Here is a 20,279-nt window from a genome sequence, read left to right on the forward strand (position 1 = left end):
AGGAATCGAACCCAGGTCTCCCGCATTGCAGGGATTCTTTACCAGCTGAGCCACCAGGAAAACCCAAAAATATCGTAGTGGGTATTCTATCCCTTCTCCACTGGATCTTCTGGACCCAGGAATCGAACCAAGGTCTTCTGCATTGCAGGTGGATTCTTTACCAACTGAGCTATCAGGGAAGTAAAAATGAGTATAAATCAGTCAGTAAAAATAAGGTGAAAATTTTAATGTTTCAACATACAGAAATATTAGTAACTAAATTAGACAAATTATGAAGAAGGATAAAACATTATCCTAGAGGACAAAAAAGCCTGTTTGTTAAATTGTTGGAGTAGTTTTGCTCTGGCAAATAATATTGAAGGAAATTTTCTTTCAGGTAAAAATATTCCTCATTGTAAAATGTTTTATTGTATTTATTTAATTATAATGCCTGGTGTATGTCATGCCTTTTGATAAATACTTGTGGTGATGCAAAGATAGATTAGATGTTTTCTTATTCTCAAGGAGCTTGCAGATGAATGATTTTCTTACTATAAATGACTTACCAACAAATAAAATGTGAAGAGTCAAAATCAGATTCTGTTACCCTCTTCTCTTTATAATTCTCTCACTGTCAACATCGCCCCCAAATATTGTTCTTAGTGATTACAATACCCTTTGACATTTCATCAGTATCAATTAATCAGTAAATCTTATTTAAATCTCCTTTAAGTCCTTCAAGCTGACTTCTTCCATCTATATTCAGGTTAAATGTATTCTTCATTTCAGCACACAAACCTTTGAATATGATTATTTCAATTTCATTATCTTTTCTAACCATCTTCAAATAGAGTTCAGTAGTCAGTGATCTTCACTTCCTTTTGTTCAATATGTGCTGACGTTTGTGAATGTCAGGTCTACAGAGTCACTAGTGACACACTTTTATTCATTTCACATCAATAAATATTTGGTGCCTGAATTTTCTGGTGAGTGAATGAGAAGAGGTTCTGCAGTCGTTTGACTTCTGCTTTCAGACTCTATCTCCACCTCCAGGTTTTGTTTCTCACGCTTCTGACAAACATTATGAATGCATTAAGCGCAATTGTTTTGCCTACTCTACAGCCACAATTACGCGGCATTCGAGGCTTAAGACACTGTAATTGTTTTCAGTCCCCAGTCTCATTACCTCCTTACCCTTCTCAACCTCCAAATGTATGCACCATCTGTCAACTCCTAAGTACTTTCCAACAGAATCCAAAGCAGCATCCCAATATTCTCTTTCATCAGTCTAAGCAATTACATTTGTCAATTTGGGAGACTGCAATAATTTTAAGTCATATACAATCATCATGAATTTAACAAGTAGATCAAGGAGTCGAGGGCTACCAGGTTTTCCCCTCTTCCTAGTTTGTATTATTCTCTTGCAAATTCAATTTAATCTGTTGCATTTCCACATTTAAAATGATATCTTCTTAATTTGTTTTCCTTGCTCTGCTTCTTAGCTTGCTTCAGATGCATGTCTGCTGTGAGCCAAAGCATCAGCTGCTTTTCAGAAATTAAATCATTAGTCCTATTGTTTTATATACATCTCATGTTTTTATCCAATTTCATATTCTGCAAAGTTAATTTCACTTTATTAATGGGTTCAATATAATCTGTGCAAATGATATGAGATTTACCTATCTCCAGCCAGTCCTCTCCTTGCTCCTTTCTTGAATCCTGACAATGAGAGTAAGTAGAACCTCCCACTTTGCCCTCTGGGCTTAGCTTTCTTCCTCGCTTGGTTATTGAACAGATTCACTGGAGGCCTTATTATTTTCCCTTGCTTCTCCTCCTACAAATCAGAGATATAATTCATCCAGGCTTGGTGCTTTGTCAACTTTTAATAGCTCTAATTGCCTAATTATCTGCTCGGGTGCAATTATGAAACCTCCATACTGAACTTGTTTTCAAGGATATGCACACTGTTATCTTGCTTGAATATACGGCAGTTTGATTCTTAAATAAGACATGGAAAATTTATTTGCAATGATACCCATTGTACACCACACTTCCTTCCTGTTGAGAAGTGTGTGTTTCATCATAGTGAGTACATGGTAAAATTGATCAATCAAAAATTTTATCACAGATCAACCTCTATGGAAATTTCTAAGGAAATTTTAGATTCCATTTTTATTTGATTCTACAAACTTACTTGAGCTTTGGCAATGTACCCTAACTTTCTCACAACATTCTGTGAATAGTCCATCTGTGAAAAAAGTGGTGTGAATAATCTTGTCTGCACATTAAAAGGAGTAAAACAAGATTCTTCATAATATGCTTGGTCCTTGGAAGAAAAGCTATAAAATTTGCATATTAAAAAGCCAGGAAATCACTTTGCCAACAAAGGTCTGTATAGTCAAAGTTATGATTTTTCCAGTAATCATGCAAGGTTGTAAGAGTTGGACCATAAAGAAGGCTGAGCACAGGAGAATTGACGCTTTTGAATTGTGGTGCTGGAGAAGACTCTTGAGAGTCACTTGGAGAGCAAGGAGATCAAGCCAGTCCATCCTAAAGGAAATCAGCCCTGAATAGTCATTGGAAGAAGTGAAACTGAAGCTGAAGCTCCAATCCTTTGCCACCTGATGCGAAGAGCCAACTCATTGGAAAAGATTGATGCTGGGAAAGATTGAGGGCAGGAGGAAAAGAAGGCAACAGAGGATAAAATCGTTGGATAGCATCATTGGTCAATGGACATGAATTTGAGCAAGCTCTAGGAGATATAGATGTCAAAAAAATATGTCCTTTTCATTATAGGGGACTGGAATGCAAAAGTAGGAAGTCAAGAAACACTTGGAGTAACAGGCAAATTCAGCCTTGGAGTACAGAATGAAGCAGGGCAAAAGCTAATAGAGTTTTGCCAAGAGAACACACTGGTCATAGCAAACACCCTCTTCCACCAACACAAGAGAAGATTCTACACATGGACATCACCATATGGTAAACGTTGAAATCAGGTTGATTATATTCTTTGCAGCCAAAGATGGAGAAGCTCTATACAGTCAGCAAAAATAAGACTGGGAATTGACTGTGGCTCAGATCATGAACTCCTTATTGACAAATTCAGACTTAAATTGAAGAAAGTAGGGAAAACCACTAGACTATTCAGGTATGACCTGAATCAAATCCCTTATGACTATAAAGTGGAAGTGAGAAATAGATTTAAGGGACTAGATCTGATAGACAGAGTGCCTGATAAACTATGGATGGAGGTCTATGACATTGTACAGGAGACAGGGATCAAGACCATCCCCATGGAAAAGAAATGCAAAAAAGCAAAATGGCTGTCAGAGGAGGCCATATAAATAGCTATGAAAAGAAGGGAAGTAAAAAGCAAAGGAGAAAAGGAAAGATTTACCCATTTGAATGCAGAGTTCCAAAGAATAGCACGGAGAGATAAGAAAGCCTTCTTCAGTGATCAGTGCAAAGAAATAAGAGGAAAACAACAGAATGGGAAAGACTAGAGATCGCTTCAAGAAAATTAGAGATACCAAGGGAACATTTCATGCAAAGATGGGCTCGATAAAGGACAGAAATGGTATGGACCTAACAGAAGCAGAAGATATTAAGAAGAGGTGGCAGAAATATACAGAAGAACTTTACAAAGAAGAACTTCACAACCAAGATAATCATGACGGTGTGATCACTCACTAGAGCCAGACATCCTGGAATATGAAGTCAAGTGGCCTTAGAAAGCATCGCTACAAACAAAGCTAGTGGAGGTGATGGAATTCCAGTTGAGCTATTTCAAATCCTGAAAGATGATGGTGTGAAAGTGCTGCACTCAATATGCCAGCAAATTGGAAAACTCAGCAGTGACCACAGGACTGGAAAAGGTCAGTTTTCATTCCAGTCCCAAAGGAAGGCAATGCCAAAGAATGCTCAAACCACCACAAAATTGCACTCATCTCACATGCTAGTAAAATAATGCTTAAAATTCTCTCAGCCAGGCTTCAGCAATATGTGAACCGTGAACTTCCAGATGTTCAAGTTGGTTTTAGAAAAGGCAGAGGAACCAGAGATCAAATTGCCAACATCCGCTGGATCATCGAAAAAGCAAGAGAGTTCCAGAAAAACATCTATTTCTGCTTTATTGACTATGCCGAAGCCCTTGACTTTGTGGATCACAAGAAACTGTGGAAAATTCTGAAAGAGATGGGAATAACAGACCACCTGACCTCTAGAGAAACCTATATGCAGGTCAGGAAGCAACAGTTAGAAGTGGACATGGAACAATACACTGGTTCCAAATAGGACAAGGAGTATATCAAGGCTGTATATTGTCACCCTGCTTATTTAACTTACATGCAGAGAACATCATGAAAAATGCTGGGCTGGAGGAAGCATGAGCTGGAATCAGGATTGCTGGGAGAAATATCAATAACCTCAGATATGCAGATGACACCACCCTTATGGCAGAAAGTGAAGAAAACTAAAGAGCCTCTTGATGAAAGTGAAAGAGGACAGTGAAAAATTTGGCTCAAAGCTCAACATTCAGAAAACGAAGGTCATGGCATCTGGTCCCATCACTTCATGACAGATAGATGGGGAAACAGTGGAAACAGTGCTTGACTCTATTTTGGGGGGCTCCAAAATCACTGTAGATGGAGACTGCAGCCAAGAAATTAAAAGACACTTAACTCCTTGGAAGGAAAGTTATGACCAACCTAGATAGCATATTAAAAGCAGAGACATTACTTTGTCAACAAAGGTCCATCTAGTCAAGGCTATGGTTTTTCCTGTGGTCATGTATGGATGTGAGAGTTGGACTATAAAGAAAGCTGAGCACTGAAGAATTGATGCTTTTGAACTGTGGTGTTGGAGAAGACTCTTGAGAGTCCCTTGGACTGCAAGGAGGTCCAACCAGTCCATTCTGAAGGAGATCAGCCCTGGGATTTCTTTGGAAGGAATGATGCTAAAGCTGAAACTCCAGTACTTTGGCCACCTCATGCGAAGAATTGACTCATTTGAAAAGACTGTGATGCTGGGAGGGATTGGGGGCAGGAGGAGAAGGGGACAATAGAGGATGAGATGGATGGATGGCATCACTGACTCGATGGACGTGAATCTGAGTGAACTCCGGGAGCTGGTGATGGACAGGGAGGCCTGGCATGCTGCGTTTCATGGGGTCGCACAGAGTTGGACGCAACTGAGCGATTGAACTGAACTGAAATTAACTGAGGAGATAGGAAGATCAGGGGAGTTGGCATGCTGTAGTCCATGGGATTGCAGAATCAGACATGAGTTAATGACTGAACAAAACAATACATTGTTTAAAAAGCAGATTTTAGCAGTGTGTATTCAAATAGACAATGATTGAATTTTTTCCTTTGATTTATATTTAACTTTCATTTAAAACTCTTGTCAAATTCCATTAAACTGATTGCTAAAAAAAGCACTAGATTCATCAAGAATTATTGTTGATAGTGTCATTTCTCAGGGTCACGTAGCGATAGGCTACATAAAACTTTCTTTTAGATTAGAGATTTGGAAATAAAGTTCTCTTTTCCCCAAAAAAAGTAATTGACTAGAATGAAGACTTAGACTTCCTACCTTTACAGTGATTTATTTGTTCTGGATCTTCTTGATTATACTGTCATTTTCATTTGGGTGCCATTCTTTGAATAAAGTACACCCATTTATGATATTGTATATTTATTTATTTATTTATTTATTTATTTATTTAGTTTTTTATTTTTTAAATTTTAAAATCTTTAATTCTTACATGCGTTCCCAAACATGAACCCCCCTCCCCCCTCCCTCCCCATAACCTCTTTCTGGGTCATCCCCAAGCACCAGCCCCAAGCATGCTCCATCCTGCGTCAGACATAGACTGGCGATTCAATTCACATGATAGTATACATGTTAGAATGTCATTCTCCCAAATCATCCCACCCTCTCCCTCTCCCTCTGAGTCCAAAAGTCCGTTATACACATCTGTGTCTCTTCCCCTGTCTTGCATACAGGGTCGTCATTGCCATCTTCCTAAATTCCATATATATGTGTTAGTATACTGTATTGGTGTTTTTCTTTCTGGCTTACTTCACTCTGTATAATCGGCTCCAGTTTCATCCATCTCATCAGAACTGATTCAAATGAATTCTTTTTAACGGCTGAGTAATACTCCATTGTGTATATGTACCACAGCTTTCTTATCCATTCATCTGCTGATGGACATCTAGGTTGTTTCCATGTCCTGGCTATTATAAACAGTGCTGCGATGAACATTGGGGTACATGTGTCTCTTTCAATTCTGGTTTCCTCGGTGTGTATGCCTAGAAGTGGGATTGCTGGGTCATAAGGTAGTTCTATTTGCAATTTTTTAAGGAATCTCCACACTGTTCTCCATAGGGGCTGTACTAGTTTGCATTCCCACCAACAGTGTAGGAGGGTTCCCTTTTCTCCACACCCTCTCCAGCATTTATTGCTTGCAGATTTTTGGATCGCAGCCATTCTGACTGGTGTGAAGTGGTACCTCATTGTGGTTTTGATTTGCATTTCTCTAATAATGAGTGATGTTGAGCATCTTTTCATGTGTTTGTTAGCCATCCGTATGTCTTCTTTGGAGAAATGTCTATTTAGTTCTTTGGCCCATTTTTTGATTGGGTCGTTTATTTTTCTGGAGTTGAGCTGCATAAGTTGCTTGTATATTTTTGAGATTAGTTGTTTGTCAGTTGCTTCATTTGCTATTATTTTCTCCCATTCAGAAGGCTGTCTTTTCACCTTGCTTATATTTTCCTTTGTTGTGCAGAAGCTTTTAATTTTAATTAGATTCCATTTGTTTATTTTTGCTTTTATTTCCAGAATTCTGGGAGGTGGGTCATAGAGGATCCTGCTGTGATTTATGTCTGAGAGTGTTTTGCCTATGTTCTCCTCTAGGAGTTTTATAGTTTCTGGTCTTACATTTAGATCTTTAATCCATTTTGAGTTTATTTTTGTGTGGGGTGTTAGAAAGTGATCTAGTTTCATTCTTTTACAAGTGGTTGACCAGTTTTCCCAGCACCACTTGTTAAAGAGATTGTCTTTACTCCATTGTATATTCTTGCCTCCTTTGTCAAAGATAAGGTGTCCATATGTGTGTGGATTTATCTCTGGGCTTTCTATTTTGTTCCATTGATCTATATGTCTGTCTTTGTGCCAGTACCATACTGTCTTGATGACTGTGGCTTTGTAGTAGAGCCTGAAGATTCAACTGAAAATTCAACATCCATTTATGATAAAAACTCTCCAGAAAGCAGGAATAGAAGGAACATATCTCAACATAATAAAAGCTATCTATGACAAACCCACAGCAAACATTATCCTCAATGGTGAAAAATTGAAAGCATTTCCCCTAAAGTCAGGAACAAGACAAGGGTGTCCACTTTCACCGCTACTATTCAACATAGTTCTGGAAGTTTTGGCCACAGCAATCAGAGCAGAAAAAGAAATAAAAGGAATCCAAATTGGAAAAGAAGAAGTAAAACTCTCACTGTTTGCAGATGACATGATCCTCTACATGGAAAACCCTAAAGACTCCACCAGAAAATTACTAGAGCTAATCAATGAATATAGTAAAGTTGCAGGATATAAAATCAACACACAGAAATCCCTTGCATTCCTATACACGAATAATGAGAAAGTAGAAAAAGAAATTAAGGAAACAATTCCATTCACCATTGCAACGAAAAGAATAAAATACTTAGGAATATATCTACCTAAAGAAACTAAAGACCTATATATAGAAAACTATAAAACACTGATGAAAGAAATCAAAGAGGACACTAATAGATGGAGAAATACACCATGTTCATGGATTGGAAGAATCAATATAGTGAAAATGAGTATACTACCCAAAGCAATTTACAAATTCAGTGCAATCCCTATCAAGCTACCAGGCACATTTTTCACAGAACTAGAACAAATAATTTCAAGATTTGTATGGAAATACAAAAAACCTCAAATAGCCAAAGCAATCTTGATATTGTATATTTAATTAAATACTATAAAAGTATTGTTTCTTAAGTCTTCTTTAGCACATTTTGACTACCCACAAACGTAGTACATTTTTACACATACTGCATCTATTTCACAGATGTATTTTGAACAAATGAATGATAACAAGTGGAAAAGTGGAAGAAGAGAAAGAAATATATATTCATTTTTACTGAAAGTGTAGTTCATAATGAATTGTAGAGATTGATGGTAATGTGAAAATGCAGCCTCATCTTACATTTGTAATATCTTATTTTCAAAGTGCTTTATACTATTAATCATTTCAATCCAGTCTTATAACTATTGCTTTTGCAGCTCCCAAATACATGAGAGCAAAACCAGCTAGGGAGCTCTGCTGGGCCCAGTGTAATATGCCTGTGTCTACTTGATGATGGAGAAGGCGATGGCAACCCACCCCAGTGTTCTTGCCTGGAGAATCCCTTGGACCGAGGAGCCTGGTGGGCTGCCGTCTATGGGATCGCGGAGTCAGACATGACTGAGGCAACTTAGCAGCAGCAGCAGCTACTTTGATGACATAAAATTCTGACTGTGTAGCTAGGGTAGCACCACAGTATGATCTAGGCTTTTTTGACAATATATTAGTTTTCTCTTGTGCACAATAAAGGTATCACAATGTCAGCAGTTGAAACAACATGCACTTTTTTTTTTAATCTTACTGTTTATTTGGCTTAGGAGTCTAGGTTTGGACTTAGCTGGGTTCTCTGCTCAGGGTCTCACAAGGTTGCAACAAAGACACCAGTCCTTTCTGAAACACTGAGTTCTCATTTGTACTCACATAGTTTGGGCTGAGTTTAGTTCCTTGGGGCTGTGGGACTGAGGCTCCTTAGCTCCTAGAGGGTATCCACAGTGCTCTCCCATGTGGCTTTCTCCATAGGCAGTTCACATACAGCTGTTTGCTTCTTTCCAGTAGGAAAGCGTCTCTGCTGCTTTGTCTCTTCCTGCAAAGAAGGTCTGGATTCTTTTCTAAAGGACTCACCTGATTAAAGTAGCCTGATCCATGATAATCTCCCTTTTGAATAGCTCAAAGTCAGCATATTAGGGAATTTAATTACATCTGCAAAATCCCTTCACCTTTGCCATATTCTGTTGGTTAGAAGTCAGCCCCCGATTCTGCATGCATTCAAGGAAAAGGGATTGTATTGAGGTGTTGATAACAAGGAATAGGGCTATGTTTGAATTCTCTATACCACAGCGGGATTAGAACTGAGCCATTTCTCTGTTCCCCTTGATTTCTGATCATTACTTCTGATCATTTTCTACTCATTGCTTCCAAAGCTCTTAAGTTGTTGAATGCTTTCTGTAAGCAAGGTGTGATGGATACTCTAGGGATACAAAAATGCAAAGATCATTAAAGAGAATCAGTTTAGTAAAGAAGCGAGAGAGAGAACAAACACCATCCTTGAAAATGGAATATAATTTAAACTGGGCTCCATGATCAAGGCTCAAATAAAAAACAAAACAAAAAACATGAAATTATGAGGAGTGAGGTGATATCAAACTGAACAATTGTGTGGATCACTTCATAAACAAAATGTTACCATTGGCATATTTAATAATAATAATAACTGCTTCTCAGGTGGTGCTAACCCTAACCCTAACCCTAATAATAACTGCTTCTCAGGTGGTGCTAACCCTAACCCTAACCCTATGCCAGAGACGTAGGAGATGCAGATTCGATCCCTGGGTCAGCAAGATCCCAGCATGGCACCCCACTCCAGTACTCTTGCCTGGTGAAACCCATGGACAGAGGAGCTTGGCAGGCTACAGTCCACAGGGTTGCCAAGAGTCAGACACGACAGAAGTGACACACACTGACACGCGTGCATTGGCATGTAGATAGCTGCTATCTTAAATTCCCGTAACTAAGCAGAACATGAGACAAAGCATGAACTCAGAAGATCTATTTTAACTAGTGACTAGATGATATAAGGAGGAAGACTTTAGTTTATTAGCCACTTTATTTGAGTAAGAAAGAACTGCCAAACATCTGCCAATCAGAGATGTCTGTCCATATTGAAGAGCGATAGATTTGACTTCTTGAACTTAACCACAGGACACAATCCCCACTCCTCAGTAATGATAAACATGAATATTTCTTTATGGGGTTGTGTTTTAATTTGCTACGCATAGAATTCTTCTACCCACATTCTGTGAATTTGATATTATAAAAAAAAAAAACCTCATTCTAATCATTATTACTATACTGCTCATTTTAATTGCATTTTATTTTAATTTACTACTCTTTGAATTGAAAAGACTCATACTATTTTTCTATCTAGGACAATAGATCTATAAACACTCAAACTGGGCACATTTCACAAAAGGAACAACCACGGGAACCAAGATATGGAACCATGGGGTGGGAAAAGGGTTTTAAAGTAACCCCTGAAGACATTGTAGTGTTTCCGGTCAGATTATATTTCTTACCTTATTCTGTAATAGCTTGGAAAATTTTCAGCTTAATATTAATGGTGCATATATTATTTTAAATAAATTAAAGGATAACTTTAGAAAAGAGCAAATACTTCTAACTATAAGAATTAGAAATTGTGCATAAATAATTATCTGCTCTAAGCAGTTAGCCTGTTTAGAAAGTATTCTACCTTGTCATTGTTGGTGCCTCTTTGACTCACAAAACTCTTCACATCAGAAAATGATTGTCTGTACCTACTCTTCATTTCAGGTCATGATATGAGGGGGGAAATATTGCATAGAATATCCTACAGCTGTCCTCCCAAGCATTTATGAGTTAAACATTTACTAAATAAGGAACAGAACTCTTAGCACCCCTTGCTTTAATTTATTTTTCTCAATGTCATGCTGCTTGTAATTTTGAATAACTGCTTTTACCTGCTGTGAGGAACAGTAACCACTGAGCATTGTGTTTTTGCTAAAATCCTATTTGTTGTTATGGAAACAGCATCTCTATTAAGCTTCCTGCTGCAAAACGATTGTAGAAAAATGTTACTTAAAATGTTCACCAGCAAAGGAAGGGGGGAAAGTGAATTCAAACAATACCCGACTATTTCCGTTGTATGACATGAAGATGTTTGAAATATAAAGTGTAAGTAATGATGACTGGGCAACTTCATTATCCCAAATCAATGCATTGAATAAGAAAGGGACTATTGTGGAGGTATGCAAATTCAAAGGAAAAAAGTATAATGGATTATTCAATTTTATAGAGTTCAAAATGGTTTTGAGTGTTTGGAATAAGAGGTTCTTCTTAATTTGATGGTTTCATGAGGGATGAAACACAGAGTTCACCTAGGTAGAGAGCTGGATTTAATTGTCTGTTATTCTATAGAACACTTTTCCTACACAAAAAGCACTTGTATTTAAGTAGCACAGTTACACGACATTCATTTGTTTCAAAATGTATCGGTAGATTTATCTTAATTTACTTATGTAATTGCACATTTGGTGATAAAGCCTATGATTGTGCATCAGATATTTATATACGTTGTGTTCCTGATCCAATGGACATTGTTAGCTACACTTCAGTATTTCAGCCCTGTATAATGTTTTAATGAGAAAGAGAAACATAAACTCAAATCCTATGGTACAAAACTTTTATCCTTCTATCCCCTGTTCCTATGGACAAGTTCTAAGAGTGAAACATGTTTACCCACATAATTGAGAGTCAATATCATTTCCAGCAGAGGGAGTATGTAAAACTCCTTCAGGTAAAGCTGTAGTTCCGTTCTGTATCAACATGCACAAAATGGAAGCCACCAATCCTTTGTCATTTACAGTTTCTACAGCGGACAATGTGCCATATCCTCTACGGACATTGTATAGAGCCTCTTGTAAACACAGGGAGACTGGCACACTGGAAGTTATCCCTGTTTTACAGATGAAGAAACAAATCCCTGAATAGAAATGACTTTCGAAAGCTTACCAGCTGGGGGGGTGACAGAGCTGAGATTTTTTTCTAAGATTTTTGTTTCTCTAAAAAACATGTTCTAAGAACATTTAAGGCAACATTTCTATACAAGAAATACTCAATTATCTAAACTTAACTTTTCTACAGCCTTTTTTTTTTTTTTTTTTTTACTTGGAGGGGGAAGATGGAAGGAACTAGACTTTTCAGGAAATGGTTTCAGTTGCATTTGTCATGTATGTAAAGTTGTGTCTGTATGCACAAACAGACAATAACTGGCCTGATTCACTCATTTACTTCATTGTAATAATGGAGAAATTTTGAAATATTAAACAAAATTAAACTTTGGTATGCAAATGTCTGCCTGCACGCCTCTATAGATGTGTATACGTGTATATGTGAATAAGATTGCTTGAGGCAGTAATATGGATCGGGTGTAATTTTAAAAAGCAGAAGCAAGGAAAACTTTCACTTGTAAATACCACATAGTTGTTGCTACTGTGGTTCAGTTGCTAAGTTGTGTCTGACTTTTTGTGGCCCCATGGACTGCAGCAAGCCAGCCTTCACTGTCCTCCACTAATTCTCGGAATTTTCTCAAGCCCCATGTCCATCGAGTTGGTGATGCTCTGTAAACATCTCATCTACTGCCGCCCTCTTCTCCTTTTGCATTAAATGTTTCCCGGCATCAGGGTCTTTTCCAACGAGTCAGCTCTTTGCATCAGGTGGCCAAAGTATTGGAGCTTGAGCTTTAGCATCAGTCCTTCCAATGAACACCCAGGACTGATATCCTTTAGGATGGACTGTTTTGATCTCCTTGCAGTCCAAGAGACTCTCAAGAGTCTTCTCCAACACCATAGTTCAAGAGCATCAATTCTTCGGAGTCTTCTCCAATACCATGGTTCAAAAGCATCAATTCTTCGGCGCTCAGCTTTCTTTATAGTCCAACCCTCACATCCGTACATGACTACTGGAAAAAACCATAGCTTTGACTATAAAATTTACATGTAGAAATATAGTATATATATGTGTGTGTATATATATACATATGTATTTCTATATGTATGTACATATACTGTATATATTCCTCATATAGTACCTACCAACTGGAATACTAAGTATTATGAGATATGCTATATGATATTGAATGTAACCAATAAAATCCTGATGCAATCTTTTGTTACCTACCCTTTAAAATGTTTTATAAGGCATTTCAGATTTTTAAAAGATAAAAATGATATGCTTACTATTTTAAAATAGTGCAGTTTTTGTTATACCGTTCTTATAGCCAATTAGTAAGCTTTTGTTATTAAGCCTATGAATGTACCTGAACTTCACAAAAATGTCACCTTGTTTGCAGTGACAGTGTTGACTTTCATTGCATAGAAATTATGTCCATCTTTTCATATGAAAGAAAAATACAAATTTCTCAGAAATAGCTCCTAAGGCTATAATTTTTGCGATCACTGGGAAGTGATTCTAAATGATACCTAAAACAGAAGCTTCCTGCTGTGTAAATATGCTGAAACTATACTCCAGAGTAAAATATTCTGATTTCTTACACACCTGTAACATTTGTAGAAGGAACAGACAGAGCAGATCAGTACTAAATGGAAGGGGTATCAAAACCGGGAAGGAAAGTTGGAAGGATTGTGTTCTTGCTGGTCATAGTTGCCTCTAATGGAATCTGCACTTAGGAAGCTTGTTAAACAGCACCTGCAATAGCAACAGGAAGTGAACACCTGTGGTACGTCCTCCACCTCTCACCTCCCGCCAGATTCCTTTTGAGAGCTGAAGGATTTGTTTATCCAGTTCTTGAAAATTCTTCTGGATCACTACCCTGTAGCACCTTATCCTAGGCAATAAAGAGTTGCCTAATGTAGGGTCATGACCCCTCCCCGAATATGCGTGAGTCTATTAACTAGTTGATGCGAGAGTATAATGGCATGGTCCCCTGTTGTGGCACAGGACCACCCTGGAGGCCATCCCAGCTTCAGAGCCCCCTGAAGCTAGTGGACTTAGTTGAGGCTGTGGCTGAAACCATCATGTGGCTCAACTTTTATCGAATCCATTTTCTCAGAAATCTAATTTGCAATCAGAGCTAATGTTTATTAAGTCCATAATATATGCTAGTTGTTCTTTAAAGCATTTTAAATTGATTCATATATTAATTCACATATTCTTCTCTATTAATTCATATATTCTTCTCCACACAATTATCTGATATTTGAGATGAGGAAATTAAATCACAGAGGTTACATAACTGGCCTGAGATCATACAGCTACAAAAATGTACATTGGGCATCTGAAAGTCTAATTTCAGAGGGTATGTTCTTAAACACTGGGCTATACTAAATTAGGGTTCAGTAGGTAAAGACTCTGCCTGCAATGAGGGGGACCTGGGTTTGATTCCTGAGTCAGGAAGATCCCCTGGAAAAAGAAATGGCAACCCACTCCAGTATTCTTCCTTGGAGAATCCCATGGACAGAGGAGCCTGGTACAGTCCATGGGGTAGCAAGAGTTGGACACGGCTTAGTGACCAATCCACCACTACCATACTAAATAAACTATTTGTGAGTTTGTTGCACTCTGTATATTTCACTATCATTTGCATTCTGTCAATATTTAGTGCTGAATTTTAAGTGGTGAAAGACGGCCATATAGCAAATATATTTTGTGAAACAAAGTAAATGTTAAATACATTAAAGGAAATATTTAATATTTTGTCTTAAAAATGAATCATTATTTTTATTCAATGTGGACCATAGGCCCACATTAAAACAAATTGTTATAACACTTTCAATACAATCAAAGACAAATGTGGCTAGCAAGATTGGAGGGAGGTCAGATATTAACATAGAATTCTTGAGGAAAGCTTCATAGAATAGGATAGAATTGATCACATCTTTGCAGGATTAGTAGGATTCAAGTAGAGAGTAAAGAGGCAGGAGATATTTTGATGTGGGAAACAGGGTTGGCAAGGGGAAATCCAATTTGCAGGGATTTGGATTTTACACACGACGCTGTCTTTCAGTGTTAGGTGTAGGAGGAGAATAAACACACACACACACACGTATGCACATATGTATGCAAACATGTGAACCACACACAAGGAAAGACATGTGTGGCCTAGGAGAGGGGAATGCATTAAACTGCACATCATCGTCTACATGAGGAATATGTGGACAAACACGCTGCAGTGCATTAGAGCGCCGGTGAGCTCGTTGCCTAAAGAAAGAACCTAGATACAGTGAATGTTATTCATAAATACCTTGATACATTTTTCTGTTCTGGTTTTCTACAATGAATTGCATAGCTAGCGAATGCAAGAGAGAAACACACCTCCCTAAGCCTTCTTTACCTTTTAGTTTATGTAATAATTTGAACACTTAATATTAGTTTTTGTTTGCATATTAATGTGATAGCTATCTCAGAACTATTCTCTTTTTCTATCATATGATATCATATACATGATACATCTACTTATGTAATCTCTAAATTTCAGTGTCACAAAGAAATGTGTCTGATCTTAAAGAAATAATTTTTAAACCAAAGTTTCAAAATTTGGAATCATCAGAATAAGTTAGAAAAACATGACTTAATTTTTTCCCCAAATTAATATTCTCTTGTTATACTTAAAATAGGCTAAAAATGATTAGGAAATATATATTAAAACATTTATTGGTCTCAAATATACCAGTGTGCATGGGGGTATGGAAAGCCACACTTCCCACTAATTTGAACACAGGAATTTTAGTCGTGGATTAGTGTTCTATGGAAAATACAATTTGGGACACACAGTTTTAACTTGTATTTGATTATCTGTTGTGCTTGCTGAAAATATATATGAATATTCTGTTGTGTTTTCTTTGGAAGAGAAATGGTTTGATAAGCAAAATTCTGCTTTGTTCATTATTTCACTTGGCTTGATGTATACATATACCAGCCCCACCACACACACACACACACACACACACACACACACACACACACGCCTACATGCAAAGGGGTTATGGTTTAGCTTGGAATAAGCAGTGATTTATTCAGTTTTTATTAAGTGATTTACAGTTTTTAATTGGTTCTAGTCTTAGCTTTTGCTGAGTTGCAATTATTATCACATAAGATTTTACACAGAGAAAATGAAATAATATTCCCTTCCCTCTTGCTGCTGAAGCAATCAAGATTTTACAGCTTCTGGATGTAATTCAAGCCACACCAAAATCTAGGATGCAGGGGTCCCATTCTTGATCCAAACTGCTTATACAGTGTTCACAGGCCAGCATGCTGCTTCCTAGAGCTTGTTACAAATGCTCCATCCTTGGCTTTGGCTTACTGGCACATACTTGGATCAGTGTGGATGGGGCCTAAGACTCTGTACTTTAATCATCCATCCAGAGAAGTCATGCTCATTGACCTTTGGGAATAAGGATTTGAGCCAAGCTAAGTATTCTGGGGAGGAAACACAACACTGAAAAGGCAAGGGTGGGTGAGTGGGTGGGGTAGGGCTGCAAGAATAGCTGTTTCTTCTGGGGTTGTTTCCAACGTGGTGACACTTTTAGACAATGAGAGAGACAGAGAAAACACGCAGTGGGAAGGAGGCGCCCTTTTTCATGCTTCCTATACAAGCTCTCTCTGACTTCATGTTCTCTGTGGCTGCCAGGATAACATAGAACATCTGAGTCGATGCTATGACGAAGGCCTGGAACTTGAAGCAGCAGTTATTAGTTCCCCGAGCAGTAATAGAGTTTAAGCTATTATTATTACTTTATTTCTCCCTTATCTTTCTTTCTGCCTCCTTTTTTTTCACCTCTGTTTTTGCTTTGCAGTAACTTTTCATATTTAAGAATAAGGAAGAAAGAAAAGAAATAAACAACAGGAAAAAGAAAGGCGAGACTCTATTTAATAAGCTGAATTTAATCCAAATGCATGCCTTCATGTCCCATGCACACATCTAAGCTTCACTTGCGTGTATTTAATTTTTGTGTTAAGGACATAGTCCTGCATTTAAAGACAGATACAAAAATCTTTTGCTCTATTTCCATAGACTTGATCTAAATTAATTGGATTAAATTAATTAATAAGCTCTGCTGTTCTGAGCAAAGCCTGAGACCTTTTATTGAAAATATCTATAGTAGCCTCAAACCTACCCTTCAAAATGAACCTTTTTCTCTTTGAAGCTTGGATGCCAGCCATGGATGCAATATAAGTTAATGCCAAGAGAGATCGTTTAAGTGCGGTTATTAAGGAGACTATGATTGATGGAGTTTGTAGCTGGTAATGTGATTCCCCTTTGGCTGCTCAGTGAACATCGGCAACAGATCAATATCTCATCTGCATGAGATTACAGCCACTTTTGACAATAGCAGTGAGAAGAGTTTATTAAAAAAAAAACATATTTGGCTAGAAATCATGAGGGTTATTCCAGTTTAAAAGGTAATGCAAATAACTCCTTTTTTAGATAGGAATTTTTTTGTTGTGGCAGTTTTTGTTCAGCATTGATCAGACCGATTTCTTTTTACCCCTCTTGTTCATTTTTTTCTGTTTTAGACAAGGTAGATTTCTAACATTAGCATATAGAAAACTGTCCACCTACTAAAAGAAATCACAGCAGGTTTGACAAAAACTTGAACATTTTTCCATCTAGAAGTATCCCAAGTGTTTAGATAATTTAGAAACCTTGCAGGAATATCAAGACTATAGGTATTCTCGTTTAACTATTTCTTTTGCATTGATTGGATGAATTATGCTATGAGTCTAGTGAAGTGAAGTTGCTCAGTTGTGTCCGACTCTTGGCGACCCCATGGACGGTAGTCTACCAGGCTCTGTGGTCCATGGGATTTTCCAGGCAAGAATACTGGAGTGGGCTGCCATTTCCTTCTCCAGAGGATCTTCCCAACCCCGGGATCGAACCTGGGTCTCCTGCATTGCAGACAGACGCTTTACCGTCTGAGCCCCCAGGGAAGCCCACCGGAGTCTAAACCTGGATAATTCTTTGTCATCTCTCTCACTGGCGCTCTATGTCTCTGCCCTTACTCCATGAACCCTCTGTTGCTCAGCACCTGCACAGCCCACCCCATTACAAAGTTAGATTTTTGGGTGACTTGTCTATACCTTGACCCTGCTCTGGATCTTTCTGACTTGCTGAAAGCAAGATCTTACCAGTTATCCTTACCTAGCCCCTGTCAAACTGCTTTTAACATACAGAGTACTGTCATTTTCCAACTAAATACTCCCCTTCAACAGTAGTATCCTGCTTCCTCTAAGAGAGACCTGAAGGATAAGGAAGGGAGTGTACACACTACCAGGCCCTTTGACAAAAGGAAGTTCAAGCGCAATCACATGAAGAATCAGAAGCTCTTAGGACTATGTTACCAAACCCTTGAACTGAGGTGGATTTGTGTAGGTACAATGATTTGGCGTCTTTTGTTAAAAATAACTATGATTTTTTATTTAGAATAGATCTTAAGTAACGCATGGCAAACTTATTTTCAAAGGCGGTAAAATTCTTCTCCATGAAAACTATATTGAATCATCTTCCTATGCCATAGTATTTTCTGCTCGTAGGCTCCTGTTTTTATTCAGTTCTGCAGGCTATTTATTTTGATGTCATAAGCTCCTAAAGTCCTGGCAAAACAAGTAGAATTGAAAAGAAGGGATTATATAAAGGTGTAAAGCTTAACAGAAATAAGTTCAAAATAAGATCCGAAAATCCATTTCTGGCATAGGATTTAATTATTAATATGGAGTAATTTTCAGACTGAGCCTTTAAAATATCATAATGCTGTTTTAAGTTAGATTCACATTCAAACAATTTGATTGTTTAAATTTTCTTTCAAAATTGATTTTATATATACAGATTTTCATGTTCATATATATGAATAGATAGATAGAAAAGATTCATATTCCTTTGAAAAGACTTAGTGACCCAGCAATAAACAGGTCTTGTAAATTGTACTGTGTCCTCTGAAACTCTAACTCAGACTGAGATTTGAAAATTGAGATTTAGGATTGCTTATTAATATGATTGTCCTTGAATATTAATGGACGGCATGTGAAGATTCCTTGCTGACAGAAAAAAAAAAATTCAAACAACTGAACCCACCCTTTGAGGCTGACAAGCTAGTTCTGATAGGCTTTCACAAAAACAGTTCAAAATTAATCATACCTTTCTGTGTATTGCTGTTAAGGTTTAAGCTATTCTTTTCTTCTTTTATTTTAATGGAATGGGGAAGAGGATCATAGTATAATGGGGTCCACATGTTTTCTGAAAATTCTCTGAGGAATAAAATCATTTGTAACCTATAAGGCATCCATCTAAAGCAAGTGAAAATGAGCCACACTAGCCAGGAATTAGAGAACCGAGTGTTCTGTTAAAATCGCTCTTTTTTAAGCTCAGGAGTTTCGCTTTTAAGAATTTACTTCTGGTCCCACTTCTGAGAGTCCCATTGCACGTCCTCATTTAGACTCAGGAACCTAACAAACTATTCTTATTGATAAGGCTTTTTAAACTTTGATATCTTGACTTTATACTCTTATATTTGACTGACCTAATCCTCTGAGCTGACCCTGTACTTTTAAAAGTGTTTCCCAGGAGAAATTAAATACCTATCGATTTTAATTCTTTAGGAAAAGGGCTTCCAAGGAAAATTTATCTTCTCTAATGTGTAGAAAGAAAAGAACAAAAAAGTATTAAAGCAGTTTTTGGCTCACATGATAGCAATTGTTTTTAGACTGACTATAATATGTGTCAAAAGTCAAATTCTATAACTAGTGTTTTATATATATTTATATATAGTGTTGCATATATATGCTATATATAGCATATATAGAGTATATATATATAGTATATATATATATATATAGTTGTTGCTATTACTATTGTTTCTTCATTCCCACTGAATTCTTGTAAAAGCAAATTGAAGCTATATTATATATTATGGTTCTAAATGACATATATTGAATATTTTGATAATTACTTTCTAAATGAAACTTTGAAATAATATTTATGTCTGTTCTCTGAGTCATTCCCTATGTTGATTAGTAATTGTATGATACCCATTTTCTCCATAAATCTTGCAAGTGAAAATCTCCATAAATCTTGAGTAAAAAGCTATGCAAAATCCAACATCAAAATGCATACATTCTGTCAATACCCCTGCACCAACTCTGAAAGAATTATTTTAGTAAGAATATTTGAGAGCAGTTGAAGTTTTTAAAGAACTGAATGCAAGACATGGGCCGCCTCTGCCTTTATATGTTAATATTACCCATTTCTTCTTTTCTATTACCTGTCCCTGTTGTTACGCTGGTTCACCTTAAATTACTAATCTAAGAAAATTTAAATATCTGCTTTCAGAAAGCAAGTCTATCCTGCCATGCAACACAT

General features: G+C 37.2%; 1 long non-coding RNA gene across 2 annotated transcripts in view; it reads left to right on the forward strand.

Annotated features, from left to right (window-relative positions):
- LOC138440551 (uncharacterized) overlaps positions 1-20,279 on the forward strand; it is a 460,131-nt gene that overhangs the window by 262,916 nt on the left and 176,936 nt on the right. Inside the window, exon 4 of one of the 2 annotated variants that reach the window (XR_011257077.1) lies at positions 8,308-8,631. The exons of the other annotated variant lie outside the window; for it this stretch is intronic. This is a non-coding gene — a long non-coding RNA (uncharacterized lncRNA). Of the gene's footprint in view, positions 1-8,307; positions 8,632-20,279 lie in introns of those variants that run through there. 2 annotated transcript variants of the gene reach the window in all.

This window comes from Ovis canadensis, chromosome 5, assembly GCF_042477335.2.
Source record: "Ovis canadensis isolate MfBH-ARS-UI-01 breed Bighorn chromosome 5, ARS-UI_OviCan_v2, whole genome shotgun sequence".
NCBI lineage: Eukaryota > Metazoa > Chordata > Mammalia > Artiodactyla > Bovidae > Ovis > Ovis canadensis.